At 43.8% G+C, this 11133-nt stretch overlaps 1 long non-coding RNA gene across 1 annotated transcript; it reads right to left on the bottom strand.

Annotated features, from left to right (window-relative positions):
• Positions 1 to 655: 655 nt before the first annotated feature.
• LOC122235979 lies at positions 656 to 2926 on the bottom strand. The gene is made up of 4 exons (XR_006214167.1): positions 2314 to 2926; positions 2110 to 2181; positions 1136 to 1280; positions 656 to 728 (listed from the first exon to the last, which is right to left on the bottom strand). It is a non-coding gene; the product is annotated as an uncharacterized LOC122235979 (long non-coding RNA).
• Positions 2927 to 11133: the final 8207 nt, after the last annotated feature.

The following is an 11133-nucleotide window of genomic DNA, read 5'->3' as shown; positions in this document are numbered from 1 at the left end:
TCAGGCATCTCTCTGAATATTAGCTCCAACTCCGAAATGACAACGGAAAGCAAATTATTATCTCCGTTTCCAAAATAAGGACACTGAGACTCCCAACTGTGGCTAATTTGCCCAAGATGATACAGTTCAGCGGCCAAACCAGTATTCAGGTCTGAGTTCCTCTGACTCAGCCTTCATTCTGCTTCTTCTAAGGAAATTCTCTACTTTAAAAAGACCCAACAGGGGCGCCTGGGTGGCTCAGTCGGTTGGGCGTCCGACTTCAGCTCAGGTCACGATCTTGCGGTCCGCGAGTTCGAGCCCCGCGTCGGCCTCTGGGCTGATGGCTCAGAGCCTGGAGCCTGCTTCCGATTCTGTGTCTCCCTCTCTCTCTGCCCCTCCCCCATTCATGCTGTGTCTCTCTCTGACTCAAAAATAAACGTTAAAAAAAAAAAAGACCCAACATCTCGGAATCTGTCGGAACCAGTCCTTCCTTGGTGCCCTTCTCCTTGATCCCGATGAAGGCACAGCTTAAGTACGGTCTTATAAATTTACCCTTGGCCATTCTCTGGTATCCTCTGATATTTCTTGACACTTTGCCCCTTACCTACTCTGGTATTATGAATGAAATAGCACGAATGAATACAACAGTTTTTGATTAAAAGCAGTGTGCCTCAAAGAGCTTACGTAATGGGTCTTGAGTACATGGTCGTCTGCTTCCTCACGGGCGCTAGATGTAGTTCAGAATTCTCCTGCAGTTGCAGAAAGAGAACGTGTGTAGTCACTATCCTCTTGTGCCTCCGGCTACTTGTTTTCACCAGGAAGGAGATTTATAGAATCTGCAAGGGGACTCTAACTCCCCATGTTGGCAGGGTCAGTCGTTAGTTGCAAGCTGCTGGGGAATCTCCAAGGGCTATTGAGATGATTCCCACGACGGACCCCAAGAGGCTGTTTACTCATGAGGCCCAAATCTTTCCGGTCACGGGAAATACAAGTGATCCTTGGCTGAAGGTAGTACGCCAAAATCCCTGAGAAGTTATTCAGGATCTCATTTTGAAAGCCTCCCATGGCCATACAAGAAAAGCCGGGCACTGACATCGTATGCCAGATAAGGCTGTGAGAAAAAACTCATCCCAGACACAGATTTTGTCTGACCCACCTTCTGCGCTGGGTCGGGTGGAAGGGTGTCCTCTGGGAAGGGAGTTCCGCCAGAAGTTGACTTGAGCGTCTGTGGGTCCCTGATGGCCTTGCAGGGTTGCTCTCTTTATTCCTCATGGAGTAGTTTCTTTACCTTCTGGACGTATCTGTTCAGGATACATTCATTCATTCACCGAACAACGTAAGGTGGGCACCCACTAAATGCTGGGCCCTGCACAGGAACGTGAGACACAGTGCTTAGCGGTAACAAATCCACTTCCTCCGCTCAAGAAGTTTACAATTTAGCAAAGGAAAAACAGAAAGGAAAAACAAAAAAAAAGAATCATTGACCTATGTCATTTCTAACTGTGAGTTATTTAGAGGAAATGACAGCCAAGCATTGGGAGTGTAGAATATGGATTGAATCTAGTCTGCAGAATGGGGGTAGATGTCCCTGGAAAATGACGTCTGAGCTGAGATTTGGGAAATATGTACTACTTGGGATTGAGGGTGAATTAAGCCTTGGGATTGAGGGTACTACTCAAACAGAGCTGAGATTTGGGAAATATGTACTACTTGGGATTGAGGGTGAATTTGACAAGCCACTGGAAGGGCGTATACATTAACATCTGAGCAATCAGCAGAGAGCTTGCTTAGGTTTTGCTCTTAAGACGGCAGCAGACTTAGCGAAGGGAGAAGGAGCCCATACTTGGGTAGATACAACCTCATCCACGTGGCACCTACGTTCTTCCTTCAAATCATCTCTTGACACCTGTTTTGGTTCGATGCAGCCAGTGAACTTTTTTCCTTTATTTATTTTACAACGTCAGTCAACTGGTCAACCCCCTCTTCAAAGCATGCTTCATCCCTAATGACTGGGTTGACTCCCTGACTTGTTTTCTTTGTCCCCACTTTCCCACTCTCTACCTCACCAGCTAGCCTCCTCCTTCCCCGCATTGGCTCCCGTCTTCCCCCTCTCTCGTGTTGCTGGCTTACACACATCTTCATGGACGTTAGGCTGCGACTGGCCACAGGAATAGAGACGAGCCATTCCTGGGTTGGGTGCTCCTGCGGTTACAGAGAGAAATGCAGATGGTGCGTGATTCTACATGGTTTTTTCCATCCTATACTACTGAGTGGAGTCAAATCACTTTTATGGTGAGATTTGTCCAAATCTTTTCTCCCGTGGATTATCTTTACCTGGGAAATACGTGCTTGCAGAGGCATTAATAAAAGAGCTGTAGTTTTCTTCCTTTATCGGATTTCAGCCAAGCTAGCGGAGGTGTGACGCAGAAGCCGAAAGTAAATTTAATAGGAAACTTAGGTTTTGTTTCCCTGGCAACGTTAATTCAGTCTCCTTACAAATGGAAACGACACTGGAGGCCTTTGTTTCTGCATTCCCAACTCTGCAGGGCAACGTGACACGCTGAGCGGTCTGGAAACAGTGCCGGATGATAGAATCCTGCAGCATTTACTCTAGTATCTTCCCTCACTGAATTTCGTACGACCTCGTGGGCATTCTGCGGTAGCAGGGTATTCATCCCGTTTGCTAAGGGAAGCGGGACAGAAGAATAGTCGGTGCTGTGACTGTACATCAGGACACGCGTGTCAGCAGGGCACGTTGCGCTTGGCAGGGTCGCGGTGAGGCGTCTGGTGATTCGGGAACGACAGTGGCTGGGAAGTCAAGGTCCAAGTGGACAATGGTCCAGTAGTTCAGACACCGTGGGCTGGAGAACCGGTGTGTAAGAGCGGTGTTTTTACCTCTCACGGATTTAAATAATTTGCCTTCAAGAGGCTTTGGTAAAGTAGCCCAAGTGTCCCTCAGTAGATGAATGGATAAAGAATAAAGAAAAATTATATATTATAATATTATTATTATAATTATTATTATATATTATATCATATTATATTATGATAATTATTATATTCATATAATATATAATGATATAATATATTATATAGTATTATATTATATATTATATAGTATATTATATATTATATATACTTAATATAATTATATTATTATTATATAATATTATTATTATATAATATTATATTATATATACTTAATATAACTATATTATTATTATATAATATTATTATTATATAATATTATATTATATATAATTAATATAATTATATTATTATTATATAATATTATTATATTATATTATATTATATTTTTATATTTATAAAATTTATAAAATTTATATTTATATAAATTTTATATAAATATATTTATATATAACTATTACATAAATTTATATAAATTATTTATAAATTTATATAAATATTATATAAATTATATAAATTTTATATAAATATTATATAAATATTCACATAAATATTTATATAAAATTTATATTTATAAAATTTATAAAATTTATAAAATATTTATAAAATATATTTTATTATTATATAGAGAATATAATATATAATATTATATATGGAATTATATTCATATAATATATTATATATATTATATAATTATTATATATAATAATTATATAAAATATATAATATGTATTATATATGGAATATTATTCGGCCATAGAAGGGAATGAAATCTTGCCACCTGCAACCACATTGATGGAGCTAGAGAGTACAATGCTAAGCAAAGTAACCAGTCAGAGAAGGTCAAATACCATGCGATTTCACTCATAGGTGGAATCTAAGCAACAAACAAAATGAACAAAGGCAAAAAAAAAAAGGGAGAGACAAACCCAAACCCAGGCTCTTAACGATGGAGAACAGAGAGAGTTGCCAGAGGGGGAGGGGATGGGGAGATGGGTGAACGAGTGAAGGGGTTCAGGGCACCCTTATCTTGATGAGAACTGAGTAGTATAGGGAACTGTTGAATCATTATATCGTACACCTGAACCTAATATAATGTGTGTTCACTATACTGGAATTAAGATGTAAAAACTTTGTATGAAAGGGCCTTGGTAAAATCTGGTTTATTTTCTACATCTGGGGTTTCATGGACGCATTTCGGCAGGGGGGAGGGGGGGGGCTCTAATGACAGGCTGCCGAGACTTAAATCTTGGCTCTCCCACTTACTAGCTTTGAGACTTGGGGAAACCTCTTGCTTTTCCCTGCCTCGGGTTTCTCATCCAGAAAACGGTCACCTAGTAGTTTAGGGCTGTAGAGATGGCTCAGTGAAGACATTTCACCGAAAAAGTGCTTAGAGCCCGGTAGCAGGTGCTAGACAGAACTGCGAGGCTCGCTGACACATATGAGCCCTGGGAAGAGAGAGCATGTGTCAGATCTTTTTGAGTCCTTGAGAAAAATGTCACTAGAACTGATAGACTATAAATTTTCCCCCCAAACTGATTCCATGGGAATTCGTCCTTATTTTGTAGCTGCTCCTTTAACCATGAGATGGGGCCGGGGCTTGAGATCATAGAAGAGAAGCCGGAGCGGGAAGAGATGAAGGGGGAAAAGGAAAAGGAAGAAATGGGATGATATCCCATGACCTTGGAGCTGGATGGCAGACTGGCACCTGCCACACCTCCTTCCTCTGCCCCCAATGCCCCCTCCCACCCCCCACCCCCCACCCCAACAAGGTTTGCTCATTCCCAGTAACTGGAGATCCTGCTTGGAACCGTGAACCGCTTTTGGCCTGGATCTCCAAGAACCGAGTCCGAAATGTAACCCCTCATGTGATGTGACCCACAGGTGACCACGCAGCAATGCGTCCCACCGGGAAGAACACAGCGCGGCCCCGGTCATGCACGAGCCCAGGGTTTTGCGTGAGCGTGGAGACGTGCAGAAAGTTTTTATTTTCTCACCCTTCAGGTTGAGCTCAGAAAAAAAAAAAAAAAAACCCAAAAAGGACCAAATCCCTGTTTTCATCTGTCTTTCTTCAACACTTATCTTGCAATTTTTAGAAAATTAGAGGGTACAGTATTCATGTCAGTCCCAACGAAGACTTACAGCCCAAATCAACTAGTCCCAGGCGGAGAACACACGCCACGGATTCTCTTTGTTTGCGGCCGAGGATAAATGTCACTTTCGCGACGTTGTAATTGCTGGCTCTCCGCCCCCCTCTGCCCGTGCACATTCTCGTGTTCCCGGGCCCATGGGATGTTGTGGCTGAATGCACGCTGCCCGTGCTTGGGGAGAAATGCTGTCCCGAGCACAGACATTTGAAAAAGCGTACTCAGCTCCCCCGGGGGTTCGGTTCCCGGCCCCGCAGACATCGCCCAGCGCTTCCCGACTGTAGATGTCCCACTTCGTTCCTCAGCCCTAGCCGCCTTCGGGTTCTCGGTGCCTCCGGCCCTTGGCTCATGCCGAAAGGCACCCCCGTCCCCACCGTCGACAGTTAGCGAACTAACTCTCCCAACATGTGAGAGCCCTTCAGATATTCCTTTTGTCACCCTGCCTTCAGCGGGGTCTGCAAGGCCACAGCAGTTTTGGGAGAGGCCGAGAAGAGCAGAGAGAACCTCTTGTGTCGGCTCTGTCCGGAACCAGGGATTTATTTTAGCTCCTTTAGAGCTTCTCCGTGTTGGTTTCGTATTTTTAGGGCGTTCTGTCACTATTTTTTCATAACCGTTTTGACTGAATGTCATTCGTATCCACAGGCTTGGCCAAGCCAGGCTTCTTCATGTAAGAAGTCACATTTGTGAAATGGAAATGCCATTATACATTATTAGCGTCCAATAATAGCTTGTGATTAAGTCCCAGTGAGATTTGGGGACAGAGGAAAGAACGTATCAATCGATGTGTGTTTTTTATTCTCTGATTACCCTCTTGCGGACCCTTTCAGGACTCATGAAGATGGGAAGAAAAAGGCACACAGGTGTTTTTTCCCCTCCCTTTTCCTCTCAGTAAATACTGTTACGTTGCTGCCTCTGGAGGCCGCAGGCCCCAATGAAATAAGGATGATCATTTGGACAAAAAGATTTCACACAGTGTTACTTTAGGGAGGAAGCTCTCCAGTAAGACGAAATGCCGATTGTTGTACAGAGATTCGTGTTTTTTTTCAAGCGCCTAAAACAAAGCATAACTAGAGTATCGGACTGAGACACAGTTTCATGGTCATATTCGTGGGCTGAAGCCCTTCTCGGAAGTGTTGCTACCCTTCTACGAGATGTTGTAGTTTTCTGCGATAGCTCGGTGAAGCCATTCTGGCATCCTGGTAGGTTTGTCTTGTACATTCTATCGTTTGGTCTTCCCAGAACATTTAGCCGTATCTCATAACAATTGCAGTACATTTCTTATGTCTCCCATTTACACAAATAAGTGCCTTGCGTTGCTTATAATGATGGGACATTCAAGTTGGACCTAACAAAGGAGTTGTTCTGTTCTGCTTCTCTCTAAACAAGCTGGCGAATGGCTCGTAGTATCTTTAAAACACAATTACATGAATACAAATCAGGTTTTACCTTATTATGTTGTTGATGTTATTGGCATGTATCTCCAACGTGACATTGGGCCTGTCATGCTCATTATCTGAGTTTGGTAATTATGAGCAGATTGCATGGAAAGCGAATTTGGAGGTGGCTCAGGTCCTTAGTCCTTCCGGTGGCCGTAATTATCCCTCTGAGTAATTGCTTTGCACCCTTTGGTGGAGGAAAACAATAGCCAAGTGGAAATACCTATTTTGTAAATGACGGTAGGATTCTTTTGAAGGTTTTATTTTTAACTTCTAGTTTTTGAAAGAGCACAGGAAGATCATCTACAATTGGGGCCAATATTTAATTGAAATGAAACTCTATCCACCGGGGCGATCGTTTCTTTAAGATCATGTCAAAACTCTTGTCCTTTCTCTCTCCTTTTCAGAGTCCCGTAGGATCCAAAGTGCTGCTGGCAGCCGCCCCGGTGCCCCGAGAGGGGCCAAGAGCAGGAGAGTCAAGGCAGGCTCCCTCCAGGGCTCACCCCTGTGCCGCCAGCACTAAGGGGAGACCAGCTTTGAATACAGGGGCAATTCGATATGCTATTTGGCAAACAATACAATAGAATGTGCAAATGAACAGCCCTTTCTTTTCCATTATAAGAGTTGCTGGGCAACTGTTTTCTCTTGTGCACATGAACTTGATGTCAGTGTAATTTTGGCAAGCTTGCTTAGCTAATTAATGGTCCTTATTAACAATCACAGATTTGTGTATTTGATCCCTGTATGGGCCGCTTAGCGTTCTTTTTTTCTGCACTCCCAAATCTTGCAAATCTAAGGCCTTGATCACCAGTCTGGCCAGTTGAAAGGCTCTCGGAGAATACTTGGCCGTTCTGTCTTTGTCACGGGTAAAGTTGCTCAACTCATTTACCCAATGGTGGGCATCTCTTTGAATATGAAGAGGGCATTTCTTCAGGAGCAATTTCATTGCTACTCTAAATCTCTGTGGCCTATAATGAAATTGTCATCCCTGTTAAAATGTAAAGTGCACGATGTTCTATGCCCACAACCTTGAGTTGGAAATTGCACACATAACCTTGAGGTTGCATTGATTACCCCGGCTGCCCTTAGTTTTCATGGAACCCTGCCACTTGGGGCAGTGTGTGTGGGAGAGGGACTTTGGACTTGAAGAACACAGGCACTGTTTGGCCACTGACGTGCCTTGGTTGAATTCTGGCTACACCTCTTCATGGCTAGGAAAACATGGGCAAGTCTCAACTTTTTCAGTACCTAGAAATTGGGATCAGTAGTCAGTACCTGCCTCATAAGGCTCTTTTAAGAACTTTAAAAAAATTTTTTAATGTTTTTATTTAGTTTTGAGACAGAGAGAGACAGAGCATGAGCAGGGGAGGGGCAGACAGAGAGGGAGACACAGAATCCGAAGCAGGCTCCAGGCTCTGAGCTGTCAGCACAGAGCCCGATGTGGGGCTCGAACTCATGGACTGTGAGATCATGACCTGAGCCGGAGTCGGACGCTTAACCGACGGAGCCATCCAGGCGCTCCTGTCTTAAGAACTTTTAAAAGGTAAACTGAGATGTATTAAAAATGTTGAGTTTATTTGAGCAAAAAATGATTTGAATTGCACGGTATCCAATCGAGCAGATAGAAAGAAGCTCTGAAGTGAGTGACTTTTCAGGCAGAAGGGAGCAGGAAGAAGCCAGATTGGTTGGTTATTGCTAAATTGTCTTCCTTTAGGGGATAGGAGGAGTCTATGAGGCACGTTATCTGACTAGTGCTGATCAGGTGATCCTCGACTGGTTTAAGATTTCATTTCTGGAAGAGCTGGAACTGTATTAAGTCAAGTCTCTGATGACGTGGGGCTTAGCATAAGCAATTCCATTTGGGGCCTGCTGTCTTGTTTTTAATAGGACAAAACAAGATAATTCATGCAAAAGCACTCAGCACGGTGTTTTTAGTTTTCATGCGTTAGTTTCCATCTTTGGAAGGGAAAATGAGGATGTGGAAGATGAAACAATTTATAAAATGATCTTCTGGTGCTACGTCTGGGCTGATGAGATATTACGTTCTGTATAAAGGTTGACTTTCTGCTGTTGAGAGTTGAGATTATTGGTTAAATTACACATGTAATATACGAGGACCAAGTGGGAAAGAAGAGCCAGCATTGTTGCATTCTCGGCCTTATTTGAGCCTTGTCGGCAAGAACCCCCATGCCCAATATGGCCTTCAGAGTTTTGTCTGGCGACAGAACAAATCCAAAGACTCCTTGGCGTATGATAGAACATTGACCAACCGGAGGCTCACGGTGAGTCACGTGCTTTGCACCAAAGCTTTCCCACTGCAAAAAAGGAATAAGAAAATCTTAGTTCGCTGGGTTCTCGGGAGGGCTTGAGTACGATTATGCATATAAAACATTTCCCAATCCACAAAAGGCTTTCACAAGTACGTGTGATTATTTTGATGATGGTGGTGATGAGGAAAATGATTTTAGGTGGCTGAAGTGTTAAAGGACAAAAATGTTACGCAATCCCTTGAGAACAGTTCTAGGAGTGAATGTTGAAGTCTAACGCGGACCCAGCTTTCCATTGTCCAGATCCGTATTATCAGTCACCTGCTGGCAGGGGGCCTGTCCTGGAATCTGACTGATGGTATTCCTACTATTGTACCCCCTGTTCTTGTTGGCCACAAGTGACATAAACTATTCAAACGCCGAGGAAGGACCAATTCCCCTCTTTGGATATCTTGGCCTTTTTTCAGGGAAGGAGTCTTTCTCCTCAAGAAGTTGGAATCCACTCCCTGTCTCTCAAAAATGAATAAATGTAAAATATTTTTAAAAAACGGTGGCGGGGCGGGGGGTGGCGCCTGGATGGCTCGGTTGGTTAAGCGTCCGACTTCAGCTCAGGTCATGATCTCACGGTTCGTGGGTTCGAGCCCCGCGTCGGGCTCTGAGCTGATGGCTCAGAGCCCGGAGCCTGCTTCCAATTCTGTGCCTCCCTCTCTCTCTGCCCTTCCCCTGCTCACGGTCTGTCTCTCCCTGTCTCTCCAAAATAAATAAATGTAAACTATTTAAAAAAAAATAAAAAGAACTTGGGATCCATTTCTTGAAGAGGAATTTACGTGCCCTGTTGGGGGAAAAAAAAAATCGATCTGCAAAGAAAGCCTGTCAAAGAAAACACTGACTCAGACTGCGTTATTCCTTCAGATTCGTTAATGAAAAGCAGCTGCCCCTCTTCACAGCTGCAGTGGGGTGAGGGGCCTCAGGGCACCCGTTTGGGATTGGGGGTGAAGTTCAGTGTCCCTCAAGTCAGTAAGGATTTTACATCTACCATGAGAACTTGCCTGTCTTGGAATGAGAAGAATGAGGCCTGAAGCATATTAACCCTCCCACCTACGTATCCAGACTGATTTCTTGCCATATCCCAGGTTTTAGTTTCTGTTTTAGGTATACGCCATCATTTTCCTTTCCGTCTTGGGAATGTTCTTTGCGTGCCCCCACCTCAGGGCCTTTGTACATGCTATCTCTGGGTCTTGCACCGTCTCTTTCTCTTTCTTCCATCCCCCTATGGTTTCATAGGACTATAGCCTACCCTATAGTGATTGCACCTATCACAGCACCTATAATTTAGCCATCTGTCTGTTGGTCTGTCTCCTTCACCGGCCTAGTGAGTCTGGAGAGTAGGACCATCTCACCATTCCACACTTCCCCATTGCGTTCCTTTCGCTCTAAGTGCCTGGCTCATTTTACGCGTCCAATAACCATTGCAGAATGAAAAAGTAAATGTGGCTATGCCACTACTCTTCTTTCTAATGCTGCTTTGAGTTTTAATATTTTAATCTCTTCTGGACATTTTTATGCGATGGCATGGGATCCTTTTATAGCATGCAAGGGCCTGGGATCCCTAAGCCCTTCTTCAATGAGAGAAAACAGCTAGGCTTTCCCAATTAAATTGCCCATTCCCACGGGCAGGAGGAAGATTTGCCTTTGGGAATAGCTCTGGCTAAATGAAGGGAGTTGGAGTCCTAGCCCTGAGATAGCTAATTGGTGGGAGTTACTTTCCATGCACGAGCTGAGGATACAGCCCTGGGTAGCAAGCAACCATTTGTCATTGTGTGTGTGTGTGTGTGTGTGTGTGTGTGTGTTTTACATTTTTATTTATTTATTTATAGAGCAGGGAAGGGGCGGAGAGAGAGGGTTAAAATCCCAAGCAGGCTCTGCACCGTCAGCGTAGACCCTGACCCCATGAGCCCTGAGATCAGGACCTGAGTTGAAATCAAGAGTCGGACACTTAACTGACTGAGCCACCCAGGCGCCCCTTCATTGTTGTTAGCGCTCCCGTTCTCTTGTCTCAAATTAGAGCGTTTCCGAGGAGGGGGGGACTTGTCTATCTGGGTAACTTCCAGATCCTACGGGACTTGCACAGAGGCCAGCATAGAGCGGGCTCTGGGTGGAGAATAATTTTAAATGAATGACTGAATAAGGAGAGGCAGACACAACTAAATATCTTAGGTGTTTTGGTATACACATGGTCATGGATATAACATATATAACATATATGGATCCATTGTATGTTATATAGATATGTTATTTACATGCGGTAGTGTGTGTGTGTGTGTGTGTGTGTGTGTAAAATCATATCCTCAAAACAGGCCTGAGAGACCACTAATA

The sequence above is a fragment of the Panthera tigris genome, chromosome F3 (assembly GCF_018350195.1).
Source record: "Panthera tigris isolate Pti1 chromosome F3, P.tigris_Pti1_mat1.1, whole genome shotgun sequence".
Classification (NCBI taxonomy): Eukaryota; Metazoa; Chordata; class Mammalia; order Carnivora; family Felidae; genus Panthera; species Panthera tigris.
This window is presented reverse-complemented; position numbering and strand designations above follow the sequence as displayed.